At 42.8% G+C, this 14,313-nt stretch overlaps 1 protein-coding gene across 2 annotated transcripts in view; it reads left to right on the top strand.

Moving 5' to 3' along the window:
- The window catches only part of ZFAND3 (zinc finger AN1-type containing 3), a 698,731-nt gene that overhangs the window by 665,541 nt on the left and 18,877 nt on the right, over positions 1 to 14,313 (top strand). The window lies entirely within an intron of this gene.

The following is a 14,313-nucleotide window of genomic DNA, read 5'->3' as shown; positions in this document are numbered from 1 at the left end:
CATTACGGACAGGCTTAGAGTCCTTAAACTAGCTAATTCTTTCATTTCGGAGGCCGTAGTACATTTAACCAAACTTACGGCTAAGAACTCAGGATTCGCCATACAGGCACGCAGGGCACTGTGGCTAAAATCCTGGTCAGCTGATGTTACTTCTAAGTCCAAATTACTTAATATACCTTTCAAGGGGCAGTCCTTATTCGGGCCCGGTTTGAAAGAAATTATCGCTGACATTACGGGAGGTAAGGGCCACGCCCTACCTCAAGACAAGGCCAAAGCTAAGGCTAGACAGTCTAATTTTCGTCCCTTTCGGAATTTCAAAACAGGAGCAGCATCAACCTCCACTGCACCAAAACAGGAAGGAGCTGTTGCTCGTTACAGGCAAGGCTGGAAGCCTAACCAGTCCTGGAACAAAAGCAAGCAGGCCAGGAAACCTGCTGCTGCCCCAAAGACAGCATGAACCGAGAGCCCCCGATCCGGGACCGGATCTAGTAGGGGGCAGACTCTCTCTCTTCGCCCAGGCCTGGGCAAGAGATGTTCAGGATCCCTGGGCACTAGAGATCATATCTCAGGGATACCTTCTAGACTTCAAATTATCTCCCCCAAGAGGGAGATTTCATCTGTCAAGGTTGTCAACAAACCAGATAAAGAAAGAAGCGTTTCTACGCTGCGTACAAGATCTGTTAACAATGGGAGTGATCCATCCGGTTCCGTGGTCGGAACAAGGACAAGGGTTCTACTCAAACCTGTTTGTGGTTCCCAAAAAAGAGGGAACTTTCAGGCCAATCTTAGATTTAAAGACTCTAAACAAATTCCTAAGAGTTCCATCGTTCAAAATGGAAACTATTCGGACAATCTTACCCATGATCCAAGAGGGTCAGTACATGACCACAGTGGATTTAAAGGATGCTTACCTTCACATACCGATCCACAAAGATCATCACCGGTATCTAAGGTTTGCCTTCTTAGACAGGCACTACCAGTTTGTAGCTCTTCCATTCGGATTGGCTACGGCTCCAAGAATCTTCACAAAGGTTCTGGGTGCCCTTCTAGCGGTACTAAGACCGCGAGGGATTTCGGTAGCTCCGTACCTAGACGACATTCTAATACAAGCTTCAAGCTTTCAAACTGCCAAGTCTCATACAGAGTTAGTTCTGGCATTTCTAAGGTCGCATGGATGGAAAGTGAACGAAAAGAAGAGTTCTCTCTTTCCTCTCACAAGAGTTCCATTCTTGGGGACTCTTATAGATTCTGTAGAAATGAAGATTTACCTGACAGAAGACAGGTTATCAAAACTTCAAAATGCATGCCGCGTCCTTCATTCCATTCAACACCCGTCAGTAGCTCAATGCATGGAGGTGATCGGCTTAATGGTAGCGGCAATGGACATAGTACCTTTTGCACGCCTACACCTCAGACCGCTGCAATTATGCATGCTAAGTCAGTGGAATGGGGATTACTCAGATTTGTCCCCTACTCTGAATCTGAATCAAGAGACCAGAAATTCTCTTCTATGGTGGCTTCATCGGCCACACCTGTCCAGGGGAATGCCATTCAGCAGGCCAGACTGGACAATTGTAACAACAGACGCCAGCCTACTAGGTTGGGGCGCTGTCTGGAATTCTCTGAAGGCTCAGGGACTATGGAATCAGGAGGAGAGTCTCCTCCCAATAAACATTCTGGAATTGAGAGCAGTTCTCAATGCCCTTCTGGCTTGGCCCCAGTTAATAACTCGGGGGTTCATCAGGTTTCAGTCGGACAACATCACGACTGTAGCTTACATCAACCATCAGGGAGGGACAAGAAGCTCCCTAGCAATGATGGAAGTATCAAAGATAATTCGCTGGGCAGAGTCTCACTCTTGCCACCTGTCAGCAATCCACATCCCGGGAGTGGAGAACTGGGAGGCGGATTTCTTGAGTCGCCAGACTCTTCATCCGGGGGAGTGGGAACTTCATCCGGAGGTCTTTGCCCAAATACTTCGACGTTGGGGCAAACCAGAGATAGATCTCATGGCGTCTCGCCAGAACGCCAAACTTCCTCGCTACGGGTCCAGATCCAGGGATCCGGGAGCGGTTCTGATAGATGCTTTGACAGCACCTTGGAACTTCAGGATGGCTTATGTGTTTCCACCCTTCCCGCTGCTTCCTCGATTGATTGCCAAAATCAAACAGGAGAGAGCATCAGTAATTCTAATAGCACCTGCTTGGCCACGCAGGACTTGGTATGCAGATCTAGTGGACATGTCATCCTGTCCGCCTTGGTCTCTACCTCTAAGACAGGACCTTCTGATACAGGGTCCATTCAAACATCAAAATCTAACTTCTCTGAAGCTGACTGCTTGGAAATTGAACGCTTGATTTTATCAAAACGTGGTTTTTCTGAGTCGGTTATTGATACCCTGATTCAGGCTAGGAAGCCTGTTACCAGAAGGATTTACCATAAAATATGGCGGAAATACCTATACTGGTGCGAATCCAAAGGTTACTCCTGGAGTAAGGTTAGGATCGCTAGGATATTGTCTTTTCTACAAGAAGGTTTAGAAAAGGGTTTATCAGCTAGTTCATTAAAGGGACAGATTTCAGCTCTGTCCATCTTGTTACACAGACGGCTGTCAGAAAATCCAGACGTCCAGTCCTTTTGTCAGGCTTTAGCTAGGATCAAGCCTGTGTTTAAAGCTGTTGCTCCACCATGGAGTTTAAACTTAGTTCTTAACGTTTTACAGGGTGTTCCGTTTGAACCCCTTCATTCCATTGATATAAAAATGTTATCTTGGAAAGTTCTGTTTTTAATGGCTATTTCCTCGGCTCGAAGAGTCTCTGAGTTATCAGCCTTACATTGTGATTCCCCTTATCTGATTTTTCACTCAGACAAGGTAGTTCTGCGTACTAAACCTGGGTTCTTACCTAAGGTAGTCACTAACAGGAACATCAATCAAGAGATTGTTGTCCCATCCTTGTGTCCAAATCCTTCTTCAAAGAAGGAACGTCTTTTACTCAATCTGGATGTAGTTCGTGCCCTCAAGTTCTACTTGCAGGCAACTAAAGATTTTCGCCAAACTTCTTCCTTGTTTGTCGTTTACTCTGGACAGAGGAGAGGTCAAAAAGCTTCTGCTACCTCTCTCTCTTTTTGGCTTCGTAGCATAATACGTTTAGCCTATGAGACTGCTGGACAGCAGCCTCCTGAAAGAGTTACAGCTCACTCCACTAGAGCTGTGGCTTCCACTTGGGCCTTTAAAAATGAGGCCTCTGTTGAACAGATTTGCAAGGCTGCAACTTGGTCTTCGCTTCATACTTTTTCCAAATTTTACAAATTTGACACTTTTGCTTCTTCGGAGGCTATTTTTGGGAGAAAGGTTCTTCAGGCAGTGGTTCCTTCTGTATAATGAGCCTGCCTATCCCTCCCGTCATCCGTGTACTTTTGCTTTGGTATTGGTATCCCAGAAGTAATGATGACCCGTGGACTGATCACACATAACAGAAGAAAACATAATTTATGCTTACCTGATAAATTCCTTTCTTCTGTTGTGTGATCAGTCCACGGCCCGCCCTGTTTTAAGGCAGGTAAATATCTTTTAAATTATACTCCAGTCACCACTTCACCCTTGGTTACTCCTTTCTCGTTGATTCTTGGTCGAATGACTGGGACTGACGTAGAGGGGAGGAGCTATATGCAGCTCTGCTGGGTGAATCCTCTTGCATTTCCTGTTGGGGAGGAGTTATATCCCAGAAGTAATGATGACCCGTGGACTGATCACACAACAGAAGAAAGGAATTTATCAGGTAAGCATAAATTATGTTATCAAAGCTGAATAGTTTTGGAAGTAGTTTTTAGTTTGTTTTTAGTTATAGCTATTTTAAGGGGATATCTGTGTGTGCAGGTGACTATTACTGTGCATAATTATTAGGCAACTTAACAAAAAACAAATATATACCCATTTCAATTATTTATTTTTACCAGTGAAACCAATATAACATCTCAACATTCACAAATATACATTTCTGACATTCAAAAACAAAACAAAAACAAATCAGTGACCAATATAGCCACCTTTCTTTGCAAGGACACTCAAAAGCCTGCCATCCATGGATTCTGTCAGTGTTTTGATCTGTTCACCATCAACATTGCGTGCAGCAGCAACCACAGCCTCCCAGACACTGTTCAGAGAGGTGTACTGTTTTCCCTCCTTGTAAATCTCACATTTGATGATGGACCACAGGTTCTCAATGGGGTTCAGATCAGGTGAACAAGAGGCCATGTCATTAGATTTTCTTCTTTTATACCCTTTCTTGCCAGCCACGCTGTGGAGTACTTGGACGCGTGTGATGGAGCATTGTCCTGCATGAAAATCATGTTTTTCTTGAAGGATGCAGACTTCTTCCTGTACCACTGCTTGAAGAAGGTGTCTTCCAGAAACTGGCAGTAGGACTGGGAGTTGAGCTTGACTCCATCCTCAACTCGAAAAGGCCCCACAAGCTTATCTTTGATGATACCAGCCCAAACCAGTACTCCACCTCCACCTTGCTGGCGTCTGAGTCGGACTGGAGCTCTCTGCCCTTTACCAATCCAGCCACGGGCCCATCCATCTGGCCCATCAAGACTCACTCTCATTTCATCAGTCCATAAAACCTTAGAAAAATCAGTCTTGAGATATTTCTTGGCCCAGTCTTGACGTTTCAGCTTGTGTGTCTTGTTCAGTGGTGGTCGTCTTTCAGCCTTTCTTACCTTGGCCATATCTCTGAGTATTGCACACCTTGTGCTTTTGGGCACTCCAGTGATGTTGCAGCTCTGAAATATGGCAAAACTGGTGGCAAGTGGCATCTTGGCAGCTGCACGCTTGACTTTTCTCAGTTCATGGGCAGTTATTTTGCGCTTTGGTTTTTCCACACGCTTCTTGCGACCCTGTTGACTATTTTGAATGAAACGCTTGATTGTTCAATGATCACGCTTCAGAAGCTTTGCAATTTTAAGAGTGCTGCATCCCTCTGCAAGATATCTCACTATTTTTGACTTTTCTGAGCCTGTCAAGTCTTTCTTTTGACCCATTTTGCCAAAGGAAAGGAAGTTGCCTAATAATTATGCACACCTGATATAGGGTGTTGATGTCATTAGACCACACCCCTTCTCATTACAGAGATGCACATTACCTAATATGCTTAATTGGTAGTAGGCTTTCGAGCCTATACAGCTTGGAATAAGACAACATGCATAAAGAGGATGATGTGGTCAAAATACTCATTTGCCTAATAATTCTGCACTCCCTGTATATATAAAATACATTCAATTCCATTAAGGCTTGTTTCAAATATGGATACACTCCAGGCTGCTGCTCCTCACGATGGGACTCAAACTCCAATTGTCAAAACCGCAGACAAACAAAGGAACATGGGGGAGCCACATAGTGTATCACAATATCACTGGTATGTATTCAACATTTAAATGTGCAATTCTACTCACCAATGGATGGTGATCATAGGCAGACTGAACTCTGAGCCTTTCCGCTGACTCACCTCCCAACTACAGGAACACTCAGGATGACCCACTGTTGTAAACCTCAGGGGAAGTACTTTAACCAAAAGATGCTACTAAGTAGTGTGTAAAAGTTTAAAAAAAACTTTATTAAAAGACCAACATGAGGCCAAAATTAAAAAGTACAAACTGCAACAGGTTTCTCAGTCTCGCAGACCGGCTGTATCATCAGACACTGCCCGAGAGTTCAGTCTGCCTATGATCACCATCCATAACGTGATTATTAACAGTGAGTAGAATTGCACATTTAAATCTTGAATACATAATGGAGATATTGTGATACACTATGTGGCGCCCCTATGTTCCTTCGCTTCTCTTTACTTTGCTCACAAGAACTGCACATCATACACCAAATCTTTTATTGAAGGAGCAGCAATACACTTCTGGGAGATATCTGAACACATCAGAAAGTCAATGATGAGAGGTATGTATATGCAGCCACCAATCAGCAGCTATCTCCTGAGCCTCCCTATGTATGCTTTTATACAAAGGATACCAAGAGAACTAAGAAAATTATATAATCGAAGTAAATTGGGAAGTTGTTTAAAATTGTATTCTCTATATCAGTGTTTCTTAACAGCCGGGCCGTGGCCCACTAACGGGCCGCGACGGCCCTGCTGGTGGGCCGCGAACCGACATAGCCTCCAGACACTCACTCTGACAGGCCCGTCTTTACACATGTCCAAAATTTCGGACGGGCCTGTTAGAGTGCCACTGCGCATGTTTGTATGCGCCACTGCGCATGTCTGTATGCACAGTGTGAATGGCTAGCGGCGCACTGTGAGGAGTGGCGGGCGGCGTGCAGAGCGGATCGGCTCACAGGTAGGGAACTCCACTGTCACCAATGTCAAATAATTATGGTCACTGACACTAACATGTATATTTAGGGCGGCCACTGGACAATTATGTGTACACTATATATATATATATATATATATATATATATATATATATATATAACCCACTGACACCAATGTGTATGTGTACCGTTTGTGTGTGTATATATATATATATATATATATATATATATATATAGATCCCATTGGCACCAATGTGTATGTGTAAACTGTATATATATATATATATATATATATATATATATATATATATATATATATATAGTTTACAGTGGGTTAATTTTATAATTCATTGGTGTCAGTGGGATATTTATAGATCCCACTGACACCCATTAATTATTACATAATTAAACAAATGTAAACCATACATATACTGTGTGTGTATGTGTATATATATAGATATAGATATATATATATATATTTATAGATATAGATTTATAGATATATATATATATATATAGATATATAGATATTATATATATATATATAGATATATAGATATTATATATATATATATATATATATATATATATATATACAGATATATATATATATATATAGCTACTATATATATATATACAGTATATATATATACAGTATATATAAATATATATATATATATATATATATACCCACTCCCGATGCTTACCGGGCCCTGGACAGGTCCGGTTAAAACTTACCGGGCCTTGAGGTCACTTAGGTTGAGAACCACTGCTCTATATGAATCATAAAAGACAATGTTTGAGTTTCATGCCCCTTTAATTGCTTTGTCTGTGGAAAGAAATTACTTTAAAATCACTTTCAGGACATTTTATTTTATCTTATAGATATTTATTTAATTTTTTTTAAAGTGCATACTTTAGAGCCAGTATTTTTTTAACTCCAGTAAGGGTTACAGTTTTCCTTCCTGCAACCAGTGGGTTAATCCTATCCTTATCCAGATGAAGCTGTCATACTAAAGATATATGGCGTAAATGAACAAACTATTATCTATACGGGCATTTACATCCCCTTCTCATTTGTCAGTGTTTGTTGATAGAGTATAATAATGGCTATTGAGTTGTACAGCGCTGCTTTATCTGCAGATCTGAGAGTTGCTGGCAAGTGACTTGTCACTGTCATTCCATAGACATGGGGTGGCCCATACTGGGATGCGTCTAAAGGAAGGATCTGACCTTGAGAACGTCAGCCGAGCCCTGATGCTATGACGGATGTGTCCCCGCTGATTTATTTTTCAGTGCTATTTGACTTTGTATAAATTATAAATCTTTTGCGGTAATAAATTATATGTAGTCCTGATTCATTCCCAGAAGTGTTTACCGTCTTCTTTTAAAGGGACATTACATTTAAAATGTAATCGCCCATAAACTGTTTAATTATACAAAGTGTAAAAAGTTTTCTATATATTTTTATCATATATTTTGCCTATTTTCCCTGTAAATTACATTTTCAATGTGCAGTTTTTCCACTGCCCCCAGAGAAACTGGAATTTAGAGCCTGCCCACTCCTACATGCTACACAATGATTGGTTGTTTAGTGCAGGAGCTGAATTACACTGTCCCTGATTGGACACAGTAAAGAAGATTAAATAAATGGCACTCAAGGTTTTTGTCCTTAGGCTGCAAAACAATACAAACTTTACTAGCAAAACTGACAATTTCAGATGCTCTAAGTGTTCTCACCAGGACCTTTTCTCCAACATAGGTGTGTCCGGTCCACGGCGTCATCCTTACTTGTGGGATATTCTCTTCCCCAACAGGAAATGGCAAAGAGCCCAGCAAAGCTGGTCACATGATCCCTCCTAGGCTCCGCCTACCCCAGTCATTCTCTTTGCCGTTGTACAGGCAACATCTCCACGGAGATGGCTTAGAGTTTTTTAGTGTTTATTACGATCGTAAATAAGGGCTTCACAAGGGCTTATTAAGACTGTAGACTTTTTCTGGGCTAAATCGATTCATTATTAACACATATTTAGCCTTGAGGAATCATTTTATTTGGGTATTTTGATATAATAATATCGGCAGGCACTGTTTTAGACACCTTATTCTTTAGGGGCTTTCCCAAAGCATAGGCAGAGCCTCATTTTCGCGCCGGTGTTGCGCACTTGTTTTTGAGAGGCATGGCATGCAGTCGCATGTGAGAGGAGCTCTGATACTTAGAAAAGACTTTCTGAAGGCGTCATTTGGTATCGTATTCCCCTTTGGGCTTGGTTGGGTCTCAGCAAAGCAGATACCAGGGACTGTAAAGGGGTTAAAGTTCAAAACGGCTCCGGTTCCGTTATTTTAAGGGTTAAAGCTTCCAAATTTGGTGTGCAATACTTTTAAGGCTTTAAGACACTGTGGTGAAAATTTGGTGAATTTTGAACAATTCCTTCATGTTTTTTCGCAATTGCAGTAATAAAGTGTGTTCAGTTTAAAATTTAAAGTGACAGTAACGGTTTTATTTTAAAACGTTTTTTGTACTTTGTTATCAAGTTTATGCCTGTTTAACATGTCTGAACTACCAGATAGACTGTGTTCTGAATGTGGGGAAGCCAGAATTCCTATTCATTTAAATAAATGTGATTTATGTGACAATGACAATGATGCCCAAGATGATTCCTCAAGTGAGGGGAGTAAGCATGGTACTGCATCATTCCCTCCTTCGTCTACACGAGTCTTGCCCACTCAGGAGGCCCCTAGTACATCTAGCGCGCCAATACTCCTTACTATGCAACAATTAACGGCTGTAATGGATAATTCTGTCAAAAACATTTTAGCCAAAATGAACACTTATCAGCGTAAGCGCGACTGCTCTGTTTTAGATACTGAAGAGCATGACGACGCTGGTAATAATGTTTCTGAAGGGCCCCTAACCCAGTCTGATGGGGCCAGGGAGGTTTTGTCTGAGGGAGAAATTACTGATTCAGGGAACATTTCTCAACAAGCTGAACCTGATGTGATTACATTTAAATTTAAGTTGGAACATCTCCGCATTCTGCTTAAGGAGGTATTATCCACTCTGGATGATTGTGACAAGTTGGTCATCCCAGAGAAACTATGTAAAATGGACAAGTTCCTAGAGGTGCCGGGGCTCCCAGAAGCTTTTCCTATACCCAAGCGGGTGGCGGACATTGTTAATAAAGAATGGGAAAGGCCCGGTATTCCTTTCGTCCCTCCCCCCATATTTAAAAAATTGTTTCCTATGGTCGACCCCAGAAAGGACTTATGGCAGACAGTCCCCAAGGTCGAGGGAGCGGTTTCCACTTTAAACAAACGCACCACTATACCCATAGAGGATAGTTGTGCTTTCAAAGATCCTATGGATAAAAAATTAGAAGGTTTGCTTAAAAAGATGTTTGTTCAGCAGGGTTACCTTCTACAACCAATTTCATGCGTTGTCCCTGTCGCTACAGCCGCATGTTTCTGGTTCGATGAGCTGATAAAGGCGGTCGATAGTGATTCTCCTCCTTATGAGGAGATTATGGACAGAATCAATGCTCTCAAATTGGCTAATTCTTTTACCCTAGACGCCACTTTGCAATTGGCTAGGTTAGCGGCTAAGAATTCTGGGTTTGCTATTGTGGCGCGCAGAGCGCTTTGGTTGAAATCTTGGTCGGCTGATGCGTCTTCCAAGAACAAGCTACTTAACATTCCTTTCAAGGGGAAAACGCTGTTTGGCCCTGACTTGAAAGAGATTATCTCTGATATCACTGGGGGTAAGGGCCACGCCCTTCCTCAGGATCGGCCTTTCAAGGCAAAAAATAAACCTAATTTTCGTCCCTTTCGTAGAAACGGACCAGCCCAAAGTGCTACGTCCTCTAAGCAAGAGGGTAATACTTCTCAAGCCAAGCCAGCTTGGAGACCAATGCAAGGCTGGAACAAGGGAAAGCAGGCCAAGAAACCTGCTACCAAGACAGCATGAAATGTTGGCCCCCGATCCGGGACCGGATCTGGTGGGGGGCAGACTCTCTCTCTTCGCTCAGGCTTGGGCAAGAGATGTTCTGGATCCTTGGGCGCTAGAAATAGTCTCCCAAGGTTATCTTCTGGAATTCAAGGGGCTTCCCCCAAGGGGGAGGTTCCACAGGTCTCAGTTGTCTTCAGACCACATAAAAAGACAGGCATTCTTACGTTGTGTAGAAGACCTGTTAAAAATGGGAGTGATTCATCCTGTTCCATTAAGAGAACAAGGGATGGGGTTCTACTCCAATCTGTTCATAGTTCCCAAAAAAGAGGGAACGTTCAGACCAATCTTAGATCTCAAGATCTTAAACAAGTTTCTCAAGGTTCCATCGTTCAAGATGGAAACCATTCGAACTATTCTTCCTTCCATCCAGGAAGGTCAATTCATGACCACGGTGGATTTAAAGGATGCGTATCTACATATTCCTATCCACAAGGAACATCATCGGTTCCTAAGGTTCGCATTCCTGGACAAGCATTACCAGTTCGTGGCGCTTCCTTTCGGATTAGCCACTGCTCCAAGGATTTTCACAAAGGTACTAGGGTCCCTTCTAGCTGTGCTAAGACCAAGGGGCATTGCTGTAGTACCTTACTTGGACGACATTCTGATTCAAGCGTCGTCCCTTCCTCAAGCAAAGGCTCACACGGACATAGTCCTGGCCTTTCTCAGATCTCACGGCTGGAAAGTGAACGTGGAAAAGAGTTCTCTATCTCCGTCAACAAGGGTTCCCTTCTTGGGAACAATAATAGACTCCTTAGAAATGAGGATATTTCTGACAGAGGCCAGAAAAACAAAGCTTCTAGACTCTTGTCGGATACTTCATTCCGTTCCTCTTCCTTCCATAGCTCAGTGCATGGAAGTGATCGGGTTGATGGTAGCGGCAATGGACATAGTTCCTTTTGCGCGCATTCATCTAAGACCATTACAACTGTGCATGCTCAGTCAGTGGAATGGGGATTATACAGACTTGTCTCCGAAGATACAAGTAAATCAGAGGACCAGAGACTCACTCCGTTGGTGGCTGTCCCTGGACAACCTGTCACAAGGGATGACATTCCGCAGACCAGAGTGGGTCATTGTCACGACCGACGCCAGTCTGATGGGCTGGGGCGCGGTCTGGGGATCCCTGAAAGCTCAGGGTCTTTGGTCTCGGGAAGAATCTCTTCTACCGATAAATATTCTGGAACTGAGAGCGATATTCAATGCTCTCAAGGCTTGGCCTCAGCTAGCGAGGGCCAAGTTCATACGGTTTCAATCAGACAACATGACAACTGTTGCGTACATCAACCATCAGGGGGGAACAAGGAGTTCCCTAGCGATGGAAGAAGTGACCAAAATCATTCTATGGGCGGAGTCTCACTCCTGCCACCTGTCCGCTATCCACATCCCAGGAGTGGAAAATTGGGAAGCGGATTTTCTGAGTCGTCAGACATTGCATCCGGGGGAGTGGGAACTCCATCCGGAAATCTTTGCCCAAGTCACTCAGCTGTGGGGCATTCCAGACATGGATCTGATGGCCTCTCGTCAGAACTTCAAAGTTCCTTGCTACGGGTCCAGATCCAGGGATCCCAAGGCGGCTCTAGTGGATGCACTAGTAGCACCTTGGACCTTCAAACTAGCTTATGTGTTCCCGCCGTTTCCTCTCATCCCCAGGCTGGTAGCCAGGATCAATCAGGAGAGGGCGTCGGTGATCTTGATAGCTCCTGCGTGGCCACGCAGGACTTGGTATGCAGATCTGGTGAATATGTCATCGGCTCCACCTTGGAAGCTACCTTTGAGACGAGACCTTCTTGTTCAGGGTCCGTTCGAACATCCGAACCTGGTTTCACTCCAGCTGACTGCTTGGAGATTGAACGCTTGATCTTATCGAAGCGAGGGTTCTCAGATTCTGTTATCGATACTCTTGTTCAGGCCAGAAAGCCTGTAACTAGAAAGATTTACCACAAAATTTGGAAAAAATATATCTGTTGGTGTGAATCTAAAGGATTCCCTTGGGACAAGGTTAAGATTCCTAAGATTCTATCCTTCCTTCAAGAAGGATTGGAAAAAGGATTATCTGCAAGTTCCCTGAAGGGACAGATTTCTGCCTTGTCTGGGTTACTTCACAAAAAGCTGGCAGCTGTGCCAGATGTTCAAGCCTTTGTTCAGGCTCTGGTTAGAATTAAGCCTGTTTACAAACCTTTGACTCCTCCTTGGAGTCTCAATTTAGTTCTTTCAGTTCTTCAGGGGGTTCCGTTTGAACCCTTACATTCCGTTGATATTAAGTTATTATCTTGGAAAGTTTTGTTTTTAGTTGCAATTTCTTCTGCTAGAAGAGTTTCAGAATTATCTGCTCTGCAGTGTTCTCCTCCTTATCTGGTGTTCCATGCAGATAAGGTGGTTTTACGTACTAAACCTGGTTTTCTTCCAAAAGTTGTTTCTAACAAAAACATTAACCAGGAGATTATCGTACCTTCTCTGTGTCCGAAACCAGTTTCAAAGAAGGAACGTTTGTTGCACAATTTGGATGTTGTTCGCGCTCTAAAATTCTATTTAGATGCTACAAAGGATTTTAGACAAACATCTTCCTTGTTTGTTGTTTATTCCGGTAAAAGGAGAGGTCAAAAAGCAACTTCTACCTCTCTCTCTCTTTTTGGATTAAAAGCATCATCAGATTGGCTTATGAGACTGCCGGACGGCAACCTCCCGAAAGAATCACAGCTCATTCCACTAGGGCTGTGGCTTCCACATGGGCCTTCAAGAACGAGGCTTCTGTTGATCAGATATGTAGGGCAGCGACTTGGTCTTCACTGCACACTTTTACCAAATTTTACAAGTTTGATACTTTTGCTTCTTCTGAGGCTATTTTTGGGAGAAAGGTTTTGCAAACCGTGGTGCCTTCCATTTAGGTGACCTGATTTGCTCCCTCCCTTCATCCGTGTCCTAAAGCTTTGGTATTGGTTCCCACAAGTAAGGATGACGCCGTGGACCGGACACACCTATGTTGGAGAAAACAGAATTTATGTTTACCTGATAAATTACTTTCTCCAACGGTGTGTCCGGTCCACGGCCCGCCCTGGTTTTTTTAATCAGGTCTGATAATTTATTTTCTTTAACTACAGTCACCACGGTACCATATGGTTTCTCCTATGCAAATATTCCTCCTTAACGTCGGTCGAATGACTGGGGTAGGCGGAGCCTAGGAGGGATCATGTGACCAGCTTTGCTGGGCTCTTTGCCATTTCCTGTTGGGGAAGAGAATATCCCACAAGTAAGGATGACGCCGTGGACCGGACACACCGTTGGAGAAAGTAATTTATCAGGTAAACATAAATTCTGTTTTTAGTGGGTGCACCACCTGGCTAATTTTACTGACCACTCCACTAATATTTTAACCAATATTAAGCTAAAATAAGCAATTATTAAAAAAGTTAAATTGTTATTGCACACATTATTATTAAGTACATTTATGCTAAATTATGTAATTAATTTATTCTTTGGATTGCTGAAAAATTATGTATTAGAAAATATAACCGTCGTCACCCGGTTACTTCCTAATGTCACCCAGCTGACTACATTGTCTGTGGAGAACTCTAGATGTTTAAGTTGTGTGCAGACATTTTGTAATGCAGCGATTAATTTCTGATCCATATGAAGGAAAATGGCTTTAATGTCCTTATAGTGCAGGTTTCTGTTATTTAATCTGGGATAATTCACATACAGGACATTATCTAAACTAAATCTGAAGCTGCAACGTTTCAGTGTGACCACATTCTACACCAATCATTTTACCATGATCGCTTTGTGTCCACTGTCCAAAATATTCCTCTTTAATTTTATTTACAAAAGCTGAACAGATGTGAGCTGCTCAGAATGTAATATAAATATTTTCTCCTTAAACGGGAAGAGTCCACAGCTGCATTCATTACTTTAGGGAATTCAGAACCTGGCCACCAGGAGAAGGTAAAGACACCCCAGCCAAAGGCTTCACATACCTCCCCCACTTCCC

This window comes from Bombina bombina, chromosome 4 (assembly GCF_027579735.1).
Source record: "Bombina bombina isolate aBomBom1 chromosome 4, aBomBom1.pri, whole genome shotgun sequence".
Lineage (NCBI taxonomy): Eukaryota > Metazoa > Chordata > Amphibia > Anura > Bombinatoridae > Bombina > Bombina bombina.
The sequence above is the reverse complement of the archived record's forward strand: the minus strand, read 5'-3'. Positions and strand labels throughout refer to the sequence as shown.